We start from the raw sequence: 21,894 nt of genomic DNA, 5'->3' as shown, positions 1-21,894 counted from the left end.
AAAATTTGCCAAGCATCACTCTTTAACCAGGAGGTGGGACTTATACCTGCTCCCTTTTGTGGGTACGCATATTTGATCAGGGGCTTCCACCGTGGTGGAAGATTGCTGTTGCTAGAGACAGAGTGGTATGAGAGAGAAATTTCTTCAGAATCCTGCTGCTCCCCAATATACTATCTTACTGTTCCCAGCAAGCACCCATAGGAGCAACAGCAAAAAGTTTCCAGCCCAAGAGCCAAAGATGCCGTCCCACTTCCCTTCTGCCATCCTTTCCGGGGTTCTGCCTAAAGCTCAGGCAAAGTCAGAGATGCAGAAGAGAAAAGGAGGTTCAGGCATCCATCCTTCTCCCAGCTGAGGCTGAGGCCATCCCTTCAATACCAGCCCAGGAGAGGGAGACAGGAATCCAGAGTGGATATGGTTCTTCGGCTTTTCCAACTTCAGCCTTCCCCACCAAACATCTCCAGCTCCCCACGTTCTGCACTACTATCTCACTCCACAACTCTCCTGATCCTGGAGCAGCTAGCTTGCCCTTGAGAGCAACTACCTCCCTACTCTCCACATCACCAGTACCTACTTTAGATAATTGTGGCCTCATCAGTTTATCTGGCTTCAGATAATTTCTGAACCTACTACGAAGCCTTTCTGCTCTCAGCTGTCAATGAATCAAGCAAGTGAGAGACCTTAAGGAGTCAATGAACACAACCTTCTGAATCAGGAAGGGCCCACACATTACCATGAAAATCATCCAAGCTCTTCTTCATAATTCAACCAAGCAAAGTCAAACGGAAGTTAGTAATCGCTACTGCTTTTAAAATGAAAGGAATACCCAGCCCTGTTTCAGAATACACCAGCTGTGTTGTATGCCACCTTAATTCCCTTGGAACCCAGCAGGGTATAAATAAATAATAATAAATACAAGCCCTTCCTAAAGCCCCTCATCAACCACTAAAACACAAATGTCTGATCACACAGGGACTGGGGCCTCCCACTCAGGAACTGTCCTGATCTGTAAGTGCTGGATGTGGAGTCTCTGAACTCTGCAAGCCTGTGGGAAGCTGTGCCCCAGTGGGGGTCAGCTACACTCCCGCCACACAAGTCTGGCAGCTTCTCAAGCCTCTGAAATCCAGTCTCTGCCCCCAACTGATGTCTAAGGAACACAAATGGTCACCCTGCAAGGGTAAGCCCTCGAACCAGGTGACCTGGCCTCGGTCCTGGGGATTGCTCATGAAGATCCCCACCCCCTGCACCATTAATACAGCCCCTCTCCCATTGACTCCCCATGAATAGCAGTCCCCCAGAGCAGTGGGCTGATCCCACCAAAGCTGGGTTCGGCCTCTCCCACATCGTCTCCGGCATACCCCTCCTGCTTGCCACCAGCCCCCAGTTTCCGGCATGCAGCTGTTCCTGAGATACATGAGTAAAGCCTTCAGCAATCCCGGGCGCGTGGCAGGCAGGCAGCCAACAGCTCATAGGGTGCGGACTGGGCAGAGGTTCTGCTCTGGGCTGAAGACAAGGCTAGAAGATGTCAGTCTGTGCCCAGACCAGCCCTGCTGCCCCTCCAACAGCTATGCCCGCCACCCCTCTGGGCAAGTACAACCTCACCCTCTTGGGACAAGTTGCCTGCAGCCCTGACCTGGCCCCCTGCCTACTCTAAACCAAACAGATTGACAGGGTTTTGAAAGCCAAAAAGAGTGGGAATTATTCTGCCCCAAAGCAATCCTGAGGACTCAGAACAGTGCTGGTGACCTGTGAGAGCTCACCTGGCTCCCACCTGAGCAAACACTTCCAAGTCTATCCACCCGGCCTCACATCCAGATAAACACTTCACAGGAACAAGGGGCTAAAGAGCCAGGCAAAACAACCCCTCCCTGCAAAAAAAGAGGGCAAGAAATCCCCAAGCTCATAGCCTGCATTTGACATTAGACCCCATGCCCTCTCCGAAGAAAGGCCAAAGTGAAGGACTGGCCCTCAACCAGGCCTCAACTCCAGGCCCTTTTGCTTTCCTGGTCAGAGCCAAGTCAAGAAAGCCTCCAGCTTGTTAACTCCCCATCTGGGGTCCCTAAACATCTCTGCATTACTGCTAGTCCTCATGAATAATATATAGTACTATAAATGTTTATTTGTACATAGTACACTCACATATAATACATTATAAGCTCAATCCACATGCATATAAACAGGTATTGTTTATTCCTTAATCAACTATCATACATTCACTATTATTAATTATACAATAAAATTCATTTCCACACAGATATTGATCAGTACTATAAATCCTTAATATTGCATAGTACATATATTCATTTATCGGACATAGTGCATTTTCATCAAGATATTTCTCATCAGGCTAGGCACAGTGGCTCATACCTGTAATCCCAACACTTTGGGAGGCCAAGGCGGGCAGATCACCTGAGGTCGGGAGTTCGAGACCAGCCTGACCAACATGGAGAAACCTCGTCTCTACTAAAAATACAAAATGAGCCGGGCGTGGTGGTGCATGCCTGTAATCCCAGCTACTCGGGAGGCTGAGGTAAGAGAATCGCTTAAACCTGGGAGGCCGAGGTTGCAGTGAGCCGAGATCGTGCCATTGCACTCCAGCCTGGGCAACAAGAGCGAAACTCTGTCTCAAAAAAAACAAAAAAAGAAAAAGATATTTCTCATCAACATGGATATCCCCTACCAACTTTGGTCTCTTAATCTATCAGCCTCCGAGAAATCATCATGCCGCTCAGGAGTGCTACCCTCCTCGCTCCGGGCCCATAACACACCCTCTCCCATTTACGAACTCCCACCCAATGCTGGTAGGCTGCTGTCTTCTCTCGCCCAGCCCAAGGGGAACAGAATCCACTTAGGCGGCCTTCTGGTCTCAAGCTCCCCCTGTCCAGCCTCCCCAGCACCGCACTGCATCCAGAAGCCGGAGCCACAGTCTATCTAGAGTGACCTGTGTGGAACACCAGGAAACAACAGGCAATCAACTTTCTCATCATCTCCAGACCCGCCTCTCCTTCCCAAGCCTGGAGGGAGAAGGGACTGCGTGGGAGCTTCTCCACGCCAGGCTGCACTCACCCATCTCCCAGTCTGAGGCCAGGACCTTTTCTGAGCCCAGTGTGGAATCCGAAGCCAGGTCCTGCCCCCACTCTACTGAGGCGCCCTTCCCAGCTTTTCATGGCTAAAGTCCACCTGAAACTCCAGACGTGAAAAGAGATGGGGGGGACAGACTCCACCTCCCAGAGCAACGGTCACCAATGGGAGTGACATCTCACATGGGTCCCTGGTTTGGGGCCCCAGCATTCAGTTTAAGTAGCTTCACTCTTCTGCCCAGGGAATTCCCCAGAACCAGGCCAAGGTTTTCCTCTACCTCCCCAATCCTAAAGAGAACCTTGCAGCTGATCCTAACTTCTTATCCTAGGGTGAGAGTAACAGGGACACTATCCAACCTTCCCTTCTTGATAAAGGGAGGAAATGATCTGGTCTAGGAGAAAAGTCCCTTCCCACTCTAGTTCATGTCTCTGAGGCATGAGAAGCAGCAGCAGCAGCATGGTAATTGAGGGATCTTCTCAAACTCTGTGCTAAAAGCACAGATTCAACAGAAACTCGAACCAATTCTGTTTGAAGGGAGAAGTGAAGAGCATGCTGATGACTCAGGGGAGGGTGACGGTGAGGGGTGGTCAGTGGAGCCCAGCAGCAGGCTGGTGATGGGAAGGTGGCCGTGAAGGGGGCACATCCCCACCCACAGCAAAGGGAAACTGGGAAAATAGAGGGACCCAGTAGTAAGAACAAGAGAGCAGAGGAGATGGCGTGATATAAGCTAAGGAGGGAGGCAGCCAGGCTGCGGGGAGGAATGGAGGACAGAGGCCCTGCTGGTGGCACCCCAGGGCAGGTTAGCTGGCCGAAGTCAGACTCACAGGGTTAGTGTCTTCTCCCCAACCAGCCAGCTCTCCTGGTTAGTGCGGTTAGCGACAGACTCATGGCAGACGCCCTCCAGGCACTCCATATAAACAGATAGCTTGGTTTGTGAGCAGCCCAACTCCGGAGCTGCAGAGAGAAAGCAGAGGAATGGCAAGCTGCAGGATGCCCAAGGGGACACACTGCACACTGCACTCTCCTGACGGGAAGCACCGCAGACTTACCAACAGACCCTCAGGGGCTTTCTCCCATCCGGAAACCATGCCAGATGGAAGCCAAGCACTCCCCCTGCCAACCAGGGAGGCCAGCTTGCTGACCTCAGGCAAAAAGCCTCTCTGGTTGGTCAACAGAAAGACAGGACGGCTGTTGGAGAAGGGGCTCAGCTCCTCTATCTCGCCTGTTCCCCAAACACTGCTGCCAGGCTGCACCAGGACTCTGAAAGCTAGGCTGTAAGAACAAAGCCACCCACAGCTGCAGCTGCAACCCATCCCGCACTGGTGCCAGCAGAGTCCATCCCACCACCTCCCACAGGCTCTGAGGGGCTGGGAGAGAAGCAGCCCAAGGATTAGAGGCTATGACAAGGGCTGTGTCGGAAAGCACAGTACAATGGGGCAGTGTGTGCCTGGCCTACAGCTGGGCCAGTCAACAGCACGGGCTGCACACTGCCACCTGGCCAGGGGTGGCACTTCCCAGGGAGCCAGCCCCAGAGGAGCAACAGGGACTATTCCCCCCTCTCAGAACAGGCAACACGAGCAACAGAGCAAGAAGCTCTCCCATCAACAGCAGAAACAACTCTTCCATGAAGCCTCCAGACCACCCTGGGGGAAGTGACACCTCTAGCTCACAGACTGCAAGGCAAATGAGGCAAAAGCAGTGGCATTCCAGAGACCCCATAAGATGTGTCCCCTGGGGCGGGAGGACAGGACTACAATACATATATCCACACCCACTGATGCTTAGCAGAGGGTAAGATGCTGGCAGGGAAAAGACAAGAGAGGGGTCCTCTCTCCTGTTCTAGGAAGCCCTGCAGGCTCTCTGATGACTCAGGGCAAAAAGGGAAGAGTCACCACCCTGGCCACAGAGGTGGGCCTGGCCTTTTCCCAAGCCTAGGATCAAGATTCATGCAGACAGGAAACACTTCCAATAATTGCCTACACACTGGGCTCCCCATGTTGCTCTGACTACAGCCCACGAGCTCAAATAGGCCAAGTCCTGACTATGAAGATGAGACAACTGTCTAGAAAAAAGACAACAACTCTTCTGACAGGCCCTGACCCCTGCCCTAGACTGAGCACAGCCACTGACAGGTGACCTTCAGAATCCTCACCCCCAGGAAAACAAAAACACCAACTGGGTCTGGTGTGCTTTTAAAACAGCAGCAAGTGACATGGCTAATTCAAGGTTTCAGAAATCAGGGACTCTCACTGCACTAAAATAGGATTTGAGAAATCAGATAATTTTTCTCTTTTCCAAGGCAAAAATGAAATGAATGAAGGGGAGAGACACAAGTGAGATGGGAGTGCCAATGCCCACATCGCGGTTATATCCATCCTGATTCCCACTCAAGGACACTCCTGCCAATTTCATCTCAGAATAAAAAAATGTCCCTCAGAGACAGCCAGGGTGAGACCCTCTAGTAAAACTTCTCCATCCCTCCCAGGGAGCCAGCCCCAGAGGAACTCACTCAACTGGGAAGGAGGCTGTAAGCAGGCTCCTCAGCGGCTCTGACAGGGACTATTCCACTCCTTGGTCCTTGTTAAGTGAACAGAGAAAGCTGAAGAAGAGTATGTATTAGTATTGAGTTTTGGTGAGGAATGTCTAGATGTATAAAAAAACTATTAGAGGCCAGGTGCAGTGGCTCATGCCTGTAATCCCAGCACTTTGGGAAGCCGAGGCAGGCGGATCACCTGAGGTCAGGAGTTCAAGACTGGCCTGGCCAACATGGTGAAACCCCCATCTCTACTAAAAATACAAAAAATTAGCTGGGCGTGTTGGCGGGCGCCTTTAATCCCAGCTACTTGGGAGGCTGAGGCAAGAGAATCGCTTGAACCTGGGAGGTGGAGGATGCAGTGAGCTGAGATTGCACCATTGCGCTCCAGCCTGGGCAACAAGAGCGAAACTCCATCTCAAAAAAAAAAAAAAAAAAAAAAACTATTAGAAGGGTACAAGATAAATGGCGAACAGTGGTTCCCTATCTTTGGGGAAACAAGTTAGGCAGGAACAATGGGAGAAGAAAGGGAGGATCTTCTTACTTTTTATTTTGTATACTTTTCTGTATGGTTAGTATTTTATACAAGGGACGTGTTTATGGTGAAACCAACAGTTCTAGGCAAATAGACAAAAACCCTGCATCTACACTGTGCTTTACCATTCCAGAAGCTCTTTCCCTTCCATGATATTTCCTTTGATGCTTATGGTCCAGTGAGGCACAAAGAATAGGGAGCTCTCCCATTGTGAAGGTCAGAAAGGACAAGTGATTTGCCCAAGACCACAAGCAGAAGTGGGACAGAACCCAGTTCCCCTGTCTCCAATACCAGTGCAAAGCCTAGAAAGCTCTTTTCCAGGAAGCCACAGGAAAACCAGGACAAGTCTGCCCTAATATCAAGACCCTCAAAGACTTCTGAGATTCAATTCCCTACTTGGGCTACCCGTGAAGGTATAAAGAGGCCAGCCACCACTTGGTACCCAAAATGATAAGCAGAGTTTTATCCTATTGGTTAGCTGAGTAGAAGTCCAGGGTTTTGGTGTCTAGGATGGCTTCTCCGTAGGCGGATCCTCCTCTCAAGGGATGAGTGTTGAGTTCCCCACCACAGCACAGAAGCTTCTCACAAAGAGGGGCCATGTCCTTTATAAATTCTAAATGTCACCTAGCACACAATTGGCACAAGATAGTAACTAACAAAGAAGATGTCCCACCCTTCTACTCAGGACCAGTCAAGGAGACTTAGTCCCCTTGAAGCCTAAGATATCCAACACAATCCAGTCTGGCTGGCTCGCTCAACCCCCTCTCTGCTTAACATAAAATGCAGTTTATTACTTCCCACAAGTTGCCATCTACAAAGATATGCCACAATGCAATGCACATTCTCACACCCAGGGACAAGGGAGAGAACCCAGGGAAAACTCCTTCAGTCCATTTTTAGCTATTGGTTTCATCCTTTTGATTTATCTGGGCATTAACAAGGTTGTATTAAGCTCTGGCTGTGAGCACTGAGCACGCCTAGATGGGACTAGAGATAGGACCAGAAAAGCAAGCAGGTTACAGTGGGCAATAGAAAGGGCAGCATAAAGAATTACAAAGGAGCAGCCAGCAGCCAAAGACCTTTCTAGGGATGCTAATTAGGCAAAAAAAAAAGCTACTGGAGCTGGGCGTGGTGGCTAACACCTGTAATCCCAGCACTTTGGGAGGCTGAGGCTGGTGGATCACCTGAGGTCAGGAGTTTGAGACCAGCCTGACCAACAAGGTGAAACCCCATCTCTACTAAAAATACAAAAATTAGCCGGGCATGGTGGCAGGCACCTGTAGTCCCAGCTACTCGGGAGGCTGAGACGGGAGAATTGCTTAAACCCAGGAGGCAGAGGTTGCAGTGAGCCGGGATCGTGCCACTGCACTCCCAACTGGGCGACAGAGCAAGACTCCATCTCAAAAAAAAAAAAAAAAAGCTACTGGAAAGCTACTGGTATGTACTCACCTCCTCCTTTAACCCCCTTTCTGATTGCTTAGGGATGTGTTATTAGAACATAAACCGGCTGGCCGAGCATGGTGGTTCACGCCTGTAATCCCTGCACTTTGGGAGGCCGAGGTGGGCGGATCACCTAAGGTCAGGAGTTCCAGACTAGCCTGGCCAAAATGGCGAAACCCCATCTCTACTAAAAATACAAAAGTTAGCTGGGCGTGGTGGCACATGCCTGTAGTCCCAGCTACTCGGGAGGCTGAGCATTGCTTGAACCCAGGAGGCGGAGGTTGCAGTGAGCCAAGATCGCGCCACTGCACTCCACCCTGGGCGACAGAGCAAGACTCTGTCTCAAAAAAAGAAAAAAAAAAACATAAAAAGGCTAAAAGGGAGACAGCTGAAGCCAAGCACCTGGACGATGATTTAACCACATGAATGCAATCCTGGAAAATAATTAGTAATGCTATTGTTAACACTATCACTTTTTGTTTATGCAGGACCTTCCTTCCTAAGGGTGCAAAAGGTTTTGCCAGATAGATTCCATCTTCTTTAATCCAACCAAGGAAGGACTGGGTTGGGTCACACAGTAACCAACATTGCTCAGCACTTACTCTATAGTGCCTAAATGCTTGGCCTTCAGTAAAAAAGCTTGCCCCTAAGAAGATTCAGAGACAGAAATCTTACTCCTAGTGGGGGAGAGACAGGTTAACAGTCACTTCCAGTACAGTGTGGTTGAGTGCTTTGAGAGCACAGAGGAGAGGCACCTAGCTGGGACAAGGGTTTAAGGACCAGACAAGGCTGCCATCCAGAGAACTCAGATATATCTTCCTCATCTGATTGTAAACTCACACTGGAGTATCCCTGGCATTACACACTTAATTCTGGAAAGAAATTCATTTGGTGTTTGTTAGGAATTGGGGCTCTAAGGACTACCCCCATCAACTACACTAGAAACAAAAAAGCAAAGAATGGATCACGATGCAGCTATCAGCCCCATTTGTGGGAAGCATCCAAGTTAAGCCTGTTCTGTGGCACAGGAAGACCATTAAAGCCCTAAGAAAAGTGGGGCCAAGAAGTCTGGCTTCCTCAATGCCTGGATGTGTTCCATCAGTTTCACCCATTTTTCAGTCCATAAAATATGGGGAAACATGGATATTGAAACTCTCCATCCAGTCATCCACTGTGAACAGCCTTCTGTCTATCCCCAGCCTTAATTACATTAGGAATCCACCACCACCAACCTCACCAGAACTGGAGAAGGCCAGCATATCATGATCATCAAAGGAGTCATCACAAAACAAGAGATGGGGAGGCCGGGCGTGGTGGCTCACGCCTGTAATCCCGGCACTTTGGGAGGCCCAGGTGGGTGGATCACCTGAGGCTAGGAATTCAAGACCAGCCTGGCCAACACGGTAAAACCCCACCTCCACTAAAAACACAAAAAAATTAGCCAGGCACAGTGGCAGGCACCTGTAATCCCAGCTACTCAGGAGGCCGAGGCAGGAGAACTGCTTGAACCCAGGAGGTGGAGGTTGCAGTGAGCTGAGATCGTGCCACTGCACTCCAGCCTGGATGACAGAGCAAGACTCCGTCTCGGGAAAAACAAACAAACAAACAAACAAACAAGAGATGGGGAGAAACACCAACAATCTCTGCACAGGCTGCTCATTGACGATGCTCCTAATCTCATCTTTTTTACTGCTTCATCACAAGAAAGGAGATTCAGTTTTACTCCCACCTCAAAATGCTCCTGGCTACCAGGCAGAAATCAAAAGGCTTATTTTAGATTTAATAGAACAAAGCCTTTTCCTATTTGCAGAGCTCCAAAATGGGAAATTTATTCATTCAACAAATATTTACCAAGTTCCTTTATTTATTTACATATTTTTTTGAGATGAAGTCTCGCTCTTGTGCCCCAGGCAGGAGTGCAGTGGCACGATCTCAGCTCACTGTAACCTCCACCTCCCAGGTTCAAGTGATTCTCCTGCCTCAGCCTCCTGAGTAGCTGGGATTACAGGCGCCTGCCACCATGCCCGGCTAATTTTTGTATTTTTAATAGAGACAGAGCTTCACCATGGTGGCCAGGCTGGTCTCGAACTCCTGACCTCAGGTGATCCACCCGCCTCAGCCTCCCAAAGTGCTGGGATTGACAGACGTGAGCCACCACGCCCAGCCCCAAGTGTCTTTTATATGCCAGGCACCATGCTATAAGCTATGAACTCATTACTCCTGCAAAAAAGATGTCACCCATATTTTATTTATTTTTTGTTTTTAATTTTTTTAGAGATTGGGTCTGGCTCTGTCACCCATTCTGGAGTGCAGTGGTGCAATCATAGCTCTCTGCACCCTCAAACTCTGGGTTCACTTGATCCTCCCACCTCAGCCTCCTCCTGAGGGTTAGGACCACAGGCACAAGCCACCATACCCAGCTAAGTTTTGTATGTTTTTTGTAGAGACAAAGTCTCATTATGTTGCCCAGTCAGTCTGGCTTCAAACTCTTGGCCTCAAGTGATCCTCCTGCCTCAGCCTTCCAAAGTGCTGGGGTATTAGGAGTCAGCTACTACACCCAGCCAACCTCATTTTAGAGACCAAGATGAGACCAAGAATCCTACTGGTTAAGGAACTTCCCCAAAGTTGCACAGGTGGTGAGTGGCAGAATTAGGATTTAAACCAGGTCTGCCTAGCTCCACAATCAGATTCTTTCACACTATTCATTACCATTCCCACCAACTCCTCTCTACCACATGCTCTGCAAAGTCCCTTGTCTACAGGAGATCAGCCCAGTGAAAGAAACAGACAAGTAAACAGAGCCCTCACCAAACAACATGGTAAGTGCCAAAACAGAGGTTCAAAGAAAGTGCTGCAGGGGACCAAGAGGAGGAAAGAAAACCAGGGGAGGCTTCTCACTGGAGGTGACAAAGGAGCTGGGTCTTAGGGGATGGGCAGTTTCAGAGGCAGAGGTGAGCATTATGGACTGAGTGAAGTACACGGGCAAAGAAGATGAAACTAAATGGATGCCCATGACAGGTTTGGGAGCAGTGAGAAATTTGGGAGCAATGAAGCACAGGACAGATGAGGTGGAGTAGCAGCAACTCAGGCTAATGGTCTGGGTCTGGATCCCAGTATAAGGAGCCTTTTGGCATGCCAAGCCAGACAGTGTGAGCTTTAAGTAAGGAAGAACCCATGGCATTTCTAAGGGAAGACTTTTTTTTTTTTTTTTTGAGATTGAGTCTTGCTCTGTTGCCCAGGCTGGAGTGCAATGGCGTGATCTTGGTTCACTGCAACCTCCACCTCCTGGGTTCAAGTGATTCTCCTGCCTCAACCTCCTGAATAGCTGGGATTGCAAGTGCGCACCACCACGCCCAGCTAATTTTTGTATTTTTAGTAGAGACGGGGTTTCACCATGTTCATCAGGCTGGTCTCGAACTCCTGACCCCGTGATCCGCCTACCTCAGCCTCCCAAAGTGCTGGGATTGCAGGCGTGAGCCACCACGCCCAGCCAGGAAGACTATTTTATAGGCAAATAATTTTGACAGCACCATGGAAGATAGACTGGCATGAGAAGAGACTGCTCACCACATTTTATTCATTCTACATGCACCACAGCATCATAAGCACCTATTATGGCCCAGCACTGTCCTAACTGCTACAAACACAGTAGTGAATAAGACATAGTCTCTGTTCTCAGGGCACTTAGTCTTAGGAGAATCAGACAAGTAAACAGGCAATTATGACACAGCATAAGTATCGGACAGAAGCACAGAAGAAGGGCACTCAAGGGGGCAGGGGTGAAATCCTAAAGGAAGTGACACTTAAACTGAGACCTGAAGGACAAAAGTGTAGGCAAAGGAGTAGCACCAGTGTATGCAAAGATCTAGAGGCTAGAATGAGGTCAGTTCGGAGAGCTATTTAAGAGCCTGAATCCAGGTGAGAAATGAAGGTTCCTTCACCCAGAGGTCCTTGGCATTCAAAATATGGTAGTGAGAAGGAAGTGAAGGGATTGGCTTCATAAATATCTGAATAAGGGGCACCCTGAGAATTGATTTACACAACAAAGAAAACAATAAAGGGGAAGAATCACCTAAAAATCCATCATCCTTCACCTTGCAACTCCATAGTTTACTAAAATGTGACCCGAATCCAGAAAATTTGAGGACTTCTACCAAAGTACAAAGGTATACTCTTTAGAGATAACACGTTTCAGCACGCTGACTGCCACGCAATGCAAGATAAAGTACACTATCCTAAGATATATGGCTCCTGAGTTCATGGAGTGGGGAGCAATATGTCTGACAGATACTGTCTGCTTCTCAAAATCACATGTGCCAAACAAATAGGAAAGGTCATCAGAGGGCCAACGCAGAGTTCCCAGGGAAAGCCCAAAGTCCTGAGCCCTCAATTCCCCTGAAATCTAATTAGATGGCAGACACGTGCCTACTTCAATGGTAGGGTAGAGAGTCATTTGTTGAAGAAAAAGAAGGGCCCTGAGGGTGTGTTAAATAGACAGGACATGACTCAGAAGGAGGAGGAGAGTGAGTCTTAAATACAGGGCAAAGGAAAGCTAGTCAATCAAACCTTGGGCACACCTCTGCCTCAAGGCTACACTGGGCCTCCTGCCTGGCTAAAGGGAGAGACTGAGCACCGCTGCCAGGGCCTTCTTCAAACAACACAGGCGTCAGCAGCACATTTGTTTTCCATTTTCCCATTCAGCTGAGGGGAGGGAGCTATTTAAAATGCCATTTCTTTTTTTTTTTTTCTATGTAGTTTGCTACTTCCTATTTTTATTATTTATTGTTTCAAATTTTATTAATTTTATTCAGGAAAGACACTAACTGTTAAGTTTTTTTGGGGGGGGATGATGTCTTGCTATTTTTTAAAAATTATATCCAGACTATGAATTTAATATTTACTATGGCTAATCAACTGCTCATGTCAGTAATCAAAGTCAGAAATGAGCCTTATAAGTACATCTACAGTAATAAACACACACACCCCTTTAAGGTGTGCTCGGTGTAGATTCTAATGTCAGTCTGCCCATTCAACCCAGGCCCAAGGTTGCATCACATCACCAAGTTGAATCATGAAGACAGCCCAGATTTGACTGACATGGCACAGCAGACTCCCTCACCACAGCCCATGCATCAGTTACTATTTCTGAGAGGAAGGAGAGGGTTTGTGATGAAAAACTCAGCCCCTAAACATTTTTTTAAATAATCAAAAAAATTTCTACTACAATATGGATATACATTTAACCATCTTGACAGACAAACATGAACCAGGATATAGTCAAACAAACGAGAGATACAAATTGCCACTACGCATATTTAAGTTAACTTGATACCAACCTAAAGAAAAAAAAAGCTCAATTGCTGAAACTAGATTGCCTAGGGTCAAATCCCAGCTCTGTCACTTACTAGCTGGGTGATCTTAAGCAAATTACTTAACCACTCTGCCTCCATTTTCTCATCTGTAAGACAGGGATAATAAGTTATCTACTTCATATGATTATGAAAATTAAATTAATTGGCCGGGCACGGTGGCTCACACCTGTAATCCCAGCACTTTGGGAGGCAGAAGTAGGCAGATCGCCTGAGGTCAGGAGTTCGACACCAGCATGACCAATGCGGTGAAACCCCCGTTTCTACTAAAAATACAAAAATTAGCCAGGCATGGTTGTGGGCACCTGTAATCCCAGCTACCTGGGAGGCTGAGGCAGGAGAATCACTTCAACCTGGGAGGCGGCGGTTGCAGTGAGGAGAGCACCATTGCACTCCGGCCTGGGCGACAAGAACGAGACTTCGTCTCAAAAAAAAGTCAAAAATTAAATTAGTTAATACATGAAAAGCCCTTACAACAGTCCTAGGCACAGAATGTGCTCAATAAGCACCATTATTGTTATTATCATCATCATTACTCAACTGCAAAGATAATTGTATAGCCTCACAGCTTCAAACAGGAAATCACTGGCATTTTAACATTGCCTTAAATAGCCTAATGAGGATATTCTCACGACAAAAAAATCTGTATTATCCAACAGCTCTGCTTCATCTCTTTAACATCAGGCTAGCAGCCCAAACCAATGCAGATGCTATCTATATAAAGAGACAGCAGGTTCAACCATGAAACAGAAATTAGTGCTGAGATCTGACTAGTATAACTAAAACTTAATGTCAGGCACTGAGTAAGCATATTAATGTATTAACTAATTTACCTTCACAACAACCCTATGCGATAGATATTCTTACTACCCACATTTGATCGATAAGAAAACTGAGGCATACAAAGCTATGCAATTAATAAAGGTCACAGAGCTACAAATGGCAAAGTCAAACAAACTTTTTCGGAGACGCTTTTTTTTTTTTGAGATGGAGTCTCACTCTGTCACCTGGCTGGAGTGCAGTGGTGCAATCTCAGCTCACTGCAACCTCCACCACCCGGGTTCAAGCGATTCTCCTGCCCTCAGCCTCCTGAGTAGCTGGGACTACAGGCACGTGCCACCACGCCCAGCCAATTTTTGTATTTTTAGTAGAGATGGGGTTTCACCTTGTTGGCCAGGATGGTCTCGATCTCTTGACCTTGTGATCCACCTGCCTCGGCCTCCCAAAATGCTAGAATTACAGGAGTGAGCCACTGCACCCGGCCAGTGCTTTTTTTGTTGTTTCTTGGAGACTGCATCTCCTACGTTGCCCAGGCTGGAGTACAATGGGTATTCACAGGTGCCATCATAGTGCACTGCAGCCTCAAACTCCTGGCCTCAAGTGCTCCTCCCATTTCAGTATCCCAAGTAGCTGGGACTACAGGTATGTGCCACTAGGCCGGGCTCAGAGTCAGTGCTATTAACTGTTATGTGTGTTCACCACACTACCCTTGGGTAATTACAATTACAATTTGAAAGGGGGCACAAATTGTCCTCAGAAAAAGGAGGTTCTCAACCTTCAGAAACAGAGTCACAGCTACATATCATCAGTTCTTCAGATACCTAAAGGTACTGAAGCTGACCCAGTAACAGTGACTGGGGTTGTTCTGTTTGGAGTAAGCCTTTAATTGGGGGGACAGGTAGAGAGCAGACAGTTAATGAAGAGTTCTAGATCAAACCATCCTAGTCCACCATGAAGCGATGCTGATCCTGAAGCAGGCTTCAATAAGAAGGCTACTCCCAACTCGGGCTAGGGCAAAACACTCACCAAAGGAAGTGAAGGCCACGTTCACTGTGTTCTCTGGCTCCAGTCCCTTTCCTTTCTCTCCAACACCAAATCCACTACCTCTCAGGCCATGCTTAGTTTGGTTAGTGAGACTGATATTTTTCAAAAGTGGTTTGATGAGAAGATTACAAAGGAGAGAAAAAAACTACCAGAAAAGAAAAGAGCAAGTTCCATGATCCTTTCTTTCCATCACCACACTTGTCCAACTGTAAAGTAGCTCTCAAATATTAGGGGTCTCAAGGATAGGGAGTGCGGTGCTAAACATTCCCAGAGCTTTAACATCAGTCCACTTGATCTCTTACCAGAAACTGATCTACATTTTTTCTCCCTAATCCCAACCTGCCTTTCCCTCACCTCTGATACCCCGACCAAAATCCACATCCCCAGAGGAACACTAATGAGCCCTTCTTACCAAAAGAGCAAAAGTAGACACGCAGCGAGAATGAATTCAGGAGTCGGTGACAGCAGGTACCTAAATGGTCAATGAACACGATCAGAATTTGTTTTCTCGTGACTCCCCACTATCTGTCACCCACAAATCTCCACTTCCAGGCAGGACGCCGAAGTGAAGATGTGATGGGGATATTGAAGCAGAAACAATGAGCATGTAGGAAACTGCTTGTGACAGGGATGTGTTAAAATCCTTCAGCCTGGTCTCTAGGCCTCTGTCCAGGTTTACTTGCATAGGTGAAGGCACACAAGGCTTAATTCTACACCAGCTCTCAAAAGTCAGCCTGCAATCTACGCCAAACACTAACTTAAGGACCTCAGACAAAGGACAAACTCTATAAAAGTGAGCCCTTCTCAGACCAAATGTTTCTTGGCATCACTCTAAGCCTATGCATCCTCCTCCCAGGGAGCATTCCAGCCAGAAACCTGTCACTGGAAGCCACCTTACCCGCTCTGGGGTTGGATTGGGGCAAGTCGCTATCTCTTCTTTCCAAGTAGGCACTGTAATTTCTTCCAGTCCCTGGGGCACCTGAATCTTCAGCTGAAATTGGGGCAGATGCTGCTACAGCTGTGGAAAGGCTGATCTAAGCCTAGAAGAGGATGATTTGACTGGCTTTAGTTCCCTCCTTAGCAGATCTGCCCGGCATCCTCCAGATCTCTCTTCCTCACTCTCCCACTCTACTAGAAAGATCCCTTTCCCCTCTGGCCGGCCAGATACAGTCGGGCCTCTATCTCACGCTCCAGGCTTCTTTATTCGCCGCTAACAAATTTTCCTCCAACTTGTGACTCTGCTTCTCCAGGGCCTACACAACACCTACTTCTGGCTGCCCCGCCCCCAAATCCCCCTCCCCTAGGGCTGCCACTGGACCCTAGGGCCCCGGTTCGCCCCAGCTCCTTTTTTTCCTCTCCGCCTCAGACCTTACTCCATTCCATCTCCTCTTTTCAACCCTGGAGCCAGGACCCCCTTCGCCCCTACTACAGGCTAGGGCCCCCGCAATCCCCTGCAACTCTGGCTTCCCCGCCCGACTACTCCAACCCCACAACAAACTTTCCGCCGCCGCCAGCTGCGTTCAGGCCGCCATCTTGCCGCGGGGCAAGCCGGGTAGTGGCCAGGGCCGCGGGAATCCCCACGCACTTGGCGTGTCGCGTCATCTGAGGCGGGGCCATGGGGGCGGGGCCTCGGGTTGGGGAAGTGGGACACTAGGTAGGTGATGGCGAAAAATGGGGCTTTCCTGAAAGCAGGGATTGGAGGACTGACCACAGAAGGAAGGAGGTGTCGAGCAGGGCAATAGCGGGAAGCGGGGAAAGACTCCAGTACTGAAAGACAAAAAAAAAGAATAGGGGAACACATCTCAAAGATACAGTGGGAGAGAGAATCGTGCTACTGGTTCCCCGTCATCCAAAGAATAAAACCAGCTTTTCAGTTTGGCATTCAAAGATCCGCATGATCTAGCCTCTTCCACCTTCATCAGCCTCATTTTTTGCCTCTCCCGGGGACTTCAGGTTCCCAAATTGTCCTTTGTTTTCAGGACATCGGGCCTTAAGATGTCTAATCTCTCTCCTCCTCCCTTGCATCATCAAGTCCTCCTATTCCTTCAAACCGTCAGCTAAAATGTCACCTCCTCCAGAAAGACTTCCCTTTAGTGCTCCTTTTGCTGGGCATCACTAGCAACTCTTACATAGCTTTATTGTAGCTGTCCCGTGCAGTGTAATTATTTATTTACATGTTATATCACTTTTGCCCTGCTGCTTCTTCAGGGCAAAAACTATGTTTGATTGCATCTTCATACTCCCTAGCAGGTGCTTGGCACACAATAATTGCCTAATGAATAAATGGCATGTTTTCCTCCGATGCATGAAGCATATTTCTGCCTCAAGGTCTCTAAATTTGCTATTCCCCATACCTGGAATGTTCTTCCTCCAAATATTGACTCTCATTTGTGTCTTTGCTCAAGTGTCATCACTTTAGAGAAGCCTTCCTTGGCCACTCAATCTAAATCAGCATCCCTATTCTCCTTTACCCTGCTTTAATGTTTTCATTCATAGTACTTATCATTATCTGACATTATATTAAATATTTATTGTTTATTGATCATCTCCCCACTACAAACCAAACTCCAGAGGTCTGGGATGTTTTCTTGCTCATCACAGCATCCCCAGTGTCTAAAACAATGCCTGGCATAGTAGGTATTCAATAGATTTTTTTTATTCTGTCTGTTTAGTTAATTAATTAATTTTTGATACAGGGTCTCACTCTGTTGCCCAGGCTGGAGGGTAGTGGTGCGATCTCGGCTCACTGCAACCTCCACCTCCTGGGTTCAAGTGATTCTTCCACCTCAGTTTCCTGTGTAGCTGGGATTACAGGCGCATGCCACCACACCCAGCTAATTTTTTGTATTTTTAGTAGAGACAGGAGTTCCACCATTCCACCATGTTGGCCAGGCTGGTCTCGAACTCCTGACCTCAAGTGATCCACCTGCCTCGGCCTCCCAAAGTGCTGAGATTACAGGTGTGAGCCACTGCACCGGCCAGTAAATATTTATTGAATGAATAAATGGTATAGAGGTGAGTGATTGACAGATTTTGGAATATACTGGTGGAGAAGAGGGGTTGAAAATACTATAAAATAAGAAAATGCACAGACGGAAGTTACATGACCCCAAGGCCCCACTTAGCCCTATCAGGAATAGTAGCAAAGACAAGCCCCAGACTCAGCAAAGGAGAGAGTGAGATGAGAATCAGGTGGAATTCTAGAGCTGGGTCCTCAGGGAGCACAGCCATCCTAGGAAAGCCCCAGGGCACCGAGCAGGCCAGGCAGAGGAAATGAGGAAGGCTGGGGGCCAGGAGTCTCCTCAGACCTAAAGACATCATCCACCCCGAGCCCACGCCTCTCTTGGCCAGATGGTTCCGGAGAAGCATCTGTCCCTCCATAAATTATCCAGGGCCCCCTCCAGCCTATCCTCTCTGGTGACAGCCGGAACAATTGTCCAGGAATTCCATCTGCTCCCCTGTCCCTCTCCCCTCCACAGCTCATCAACATTTCAGAGCAGCAAGGTATCCCATTTCCCTGGGCCTAGGGATGGAGCTGGGTCTGCCCCTTGGTGAAGCTGATCTCAAGTACCCACCCCCCCATCAACTCACACACACAAAAACCTCAGCAGAGGCTCCTAGATCCCCAGAGGGAGAGGTCAGCCATTTTTATTTCCCATCCCATCCATGCCTTTCTATCCTATACATCTTTTTAAAAATTAATTTAATAAAATTACACTAAATAAACCAGCCTGGCCAACATAGTGAAACCCTCTCTCTACTAAAAATACAAAAATTAGTTGGGCATGGTGGCATGCACCTGTAGTCCCAGCTACTCAGGAGGCTGAGGCAAGAGAATTGCTTGAACCCGGAAGGCAGAGGTTGTGGTGAGCCAAGATCGTGCCACTGTGCTCCAGCCTGGGTGACAGAGCAAGACTCCATCTGAAAAAAAAAAAAAAAAAAAAAAAAAATGACTTTTGCTGTTTACCAAAAGGTATCTGGCTGAAGGAAGAAATTTAGGAAGCTGGTTTGCTTTTCTAAATAGATATAATTCCTAGATATCATTTCAACCTTCCCAGAAATTGTTTTGGGGTTCACAAGGGGAGAAAGGCTGTTGTACTTTCAAATATAGATTTGAAAAGCAATTCAAGTTTATATTTTGAAACAAAGGAAGTATCAGTAAACATAAACATACTTTTGAAAAGAATGGGAATCACAGTCCTCTAGAGTTTATTATTATTATTATTATTTTATTATTATTTTTTAAGATGGAGTTTCACTCTTGTTGCCCAGGCTGGAGTGCAATGGCATGATCTCGACTCATTGCAACCTCCACCTCCTGGGTTCAAGCGATTCTTCTGCCTCAGCCTCCCAAATAGCTGAGATTACAGGTGCCCACCACCATGCCCAGATAATTTTTGTATTTTAGTAGAGATGGGTTTTCACCATGTTGGTCAGGCTGGTCTGAAACTCCTGACCTCAGGTGATCCACCTGCCTCGGCCTCCCAAACTGCTGGGATTACAGGCATGAGCCACCGTGCCCAGCCTATTATTATTATTATTATTATTTTTTGAAACAGAGTCTTGCTCTGTCGTCCAGGCTAGAGTGCAGTGGTGCGATCTCAGCTCATTGCAACCTCCGCCTCCCGGGTTCAAGCAATTCTCTGCCTCAGCCTCCCGAGTAGCTGAGATTACAGGTGCCTACCACCACGCCCAGCTAATTTTTGTATTTTTAGTAGAAACGGGGTTTCACCATCTTGGCCAGGCTGGTCTTGAACTCCTGACCTTGTGATCCACCTGCCTCGGCCTCCCAAAGTGCTGGGATTACAGGCGTGAGCCACTGCGCCCGGCCTATTATTATTTTTAATATGGAAGGCTTTATGAATTCACGTATCATCCTTGCACAGGGGCCATGCTAATCTTCCCTGAATCATTCCAGTTTTAGTATATGTGCTGCAGAAGCAAGCACAAGTTTTTAACTTTTAACATATGAGAGATAAAGTTATTTTGATTGTAGCGAGGCTGGTTTGCTTCATCATTCCGCCCTCTGTGGATGGACAAACCCACTTGTGTACCTAAATATTTATTAGGCCACGATAACATAGTTGTTCACTATCTCTGCGAGAGAACCATGAGGAAAGTGGTAAAAATTAGGGGTCCTTCTAGCTTTCAGGGTCTTAAGAAATAGCTGCAAGTTGCAGAAGAGTCAGGCTCACTTCATTTTGATGACAATTTTCATATGTTTGGCGTCTATAGGGCTGCAGGTATGCAGGGCCCATCTGCACAAACATGGTCAAGCATTTCTCAAGGCATAATCCACCTAGGTCCAAGGCAGTCCTTTCTGATGATTTAATTTATATGGACTAGTCACCCTGCTGGGACAGATGTGCTTGGTGTGGAGTCCGGGGTTGGCATGACACCCTCTACATAGGCAAAAGGGGTCTTGGAATAGAAGCAGTGGACAAAGATAGCAATTTGAGCTTCAGGTATTGAAGGAAATTGCTGGGAAAGAGGAGTCGAAACCATACTGGACTCAGCCCCACAGTCGTGTGACCTGTTCATTATGACAGCTAGAAGGGCCTTAGGCCATATGCAGCCTTTTTGGTTGCCAGCAACATTATCTGCTAACAATGTGAAGCCATGAGGCTATGTTCCTATTTGTGACTCTGATTTTGTGATGCTGAACCATGTATACATGGTTGTTATAACAATGATTTCAAAACTTCAAGAGGTGATAACTTAATCTACTTCCCTAGATTTAAGTTATACACATTTCCTAATTCTTCAGTCTATTAATAGAAGTCCACAGCTGCCAACTTGGTGGATAAGCTTTTATTAGATGTAATGACTTTTTCCTAACTTGGGATGTTGAATTTTATGGAAGTGTAAGAAATGTAATTTTAAAGACCTTGAAACGTGGTGGGAACTTGCATTCTTCATATTATTAAAACCATTTGGCCGGGCACGATGGTTCACGCCTGTAATCCCAACACTTTAGGAGGCCGAGGCAGGCGATCACCTGAGGTCGGGAGTTTGAGACCAGCCTGACCAAAATGGAGAAACCCTGTCTCTACTAAAAATACAAAAAATTAGCCGGGTGTGGTGGTGCATGCCTGTAATCCCAGCTACTCAGGAGGCTGAGGCAGGACAATCACTTGAATGCAGGAGGCAGAGGTTGCAGTAAGCCAAGATCACGCTATTGCACACCAGCTTGGGCAACAAGAGCAAAACTCCATCTTAAAAAGAAAAAAAAATTATCTCTCAAAAGATACATAACTAAAGTAGGAACTCAAATAAATATTTGTACACCTGTGTTCATAGCAACATTATTTTATAATAGCCAAAAGGTAGAAACAACACAAATGTTCATTGATGGATTAATGGATAAACAAAATGTAGCAAATACATACAATGGAATATTATTCAGCCTTGAAAAGGAAGGAATTCTGACACAGGCTACAACATGGATAAACCTTGAGGATACCACACAAAGTGAAATAAGCCAGTCACAAAAAAACAAATACTGAATGATTCCACTTATTTTAGGTACCTAGAGCAGTCAAATTCATAGAGATAGAAAATAGAGTGGTCGGCCAGGGGCTGTGGCTCACGCCTGTAATCCCAGCACTTTGGGAGGCCAAGGCAGGCAGATCACAAGGTCAGGAGTTCGAGACCAGACTGGCCAACATGGTGAAACCCTGTCTCTACTAAAAATACAAAAATTAGCCAAGCGTGGCGGCAGATGCCTGTAATCCCAGCTACTTGGGAGGCTGAGGCAGAGAATTGTTTGAACCTGGGAGGCAGAGGTTGCAGTGAGCCAAGATCACGCCACTGCCCTCCAGCCTGGGTGACAGAGTGAGACTTCGTCTCAAAAAAAAAGAAGAAAGAAAATAGAATGGTCATTGCCAGGGGCTGTAAAAAATTAGGAGTTAATGTTGTGTTCTTATTTTGTTTTTGTTTTTGTTTTTTAATTTATTTTAGAGGCAGAGTCTCGCTCTCTCGCCCAGGCTGTAGTGCAGTGGCATGATCATAGCTTACTGCAGCCTCAAACTCCTCGGCTCAAGCGATCCTCTAGACTTAGCTTCCCAAGTAGCTAGGACTCTAGGCACACCTGCCTAATTTTTAAATTCTATTGG

The 21,894-nt window shown here is 47.3% G+C and overlaps 1 protein-coding gene and 1 non-coding gene across 17 annotated transcripts in view; both read right to left on the bottom strand.

Moving 5' to 3' along the window:
* The window catches only part of TJAP1 (tight junction associated protein 1), a 28,606-nt gene extending 12,218 nt beyond the window's left edge, over window positions 1-16,388 (bottom strand). For 4 of the 16 annotated variants that reach the window (XM_063724608.1, XM_063724610.1, XM_063724609.1 and 1 more), the window contains exons 1-4: window positions 16,278-16,371; window positions 15,678-15,819; window positions 15,192-15,251; window positions 3,903-4,032 (exon numbers count right to left, since the gene is read on the bottom strand). The gene's annotated coding sequence lies outside the window, so the exon portion shown is untranslated. 16 annotated transcript variants of the gene reach the window in all.
* A 3,232-nt stretch (window positions 16,389-19,620) lies between these two features.
* Window positions 19,621-19,727, bottom strand: LOC112133967 (U6 spliceosomal RNA). Its single transcript, XR_002915564.1, has one exon. It is a non-coding gene; the product is annotated as a U6 spliceosomal RNA (small nuclear RNA).
* Between the last annotated feature and the right edge of the window lie 2,167 nt (window positions 19,728-21,894).

The sequence above is a fragment of the Pongo abelii genome, chromosome 5 (genome assembly GCF_028885655.2).
Source record: "Pongo abelii isolate AG06213 chromosome 5, NHGRI_mPonAbe1-v2.0_pri, whole genome shotgun sequence".
NCBI lineage: Eukaryota > Metazoa > Chordata > Mammalia > Primates > Hominidae > Pongo > Pongo abelii.
Note: the sequence above shows the minus strand (reverse complement) of the source record. Positions and strands in the feature narration are given on the sequence as shown.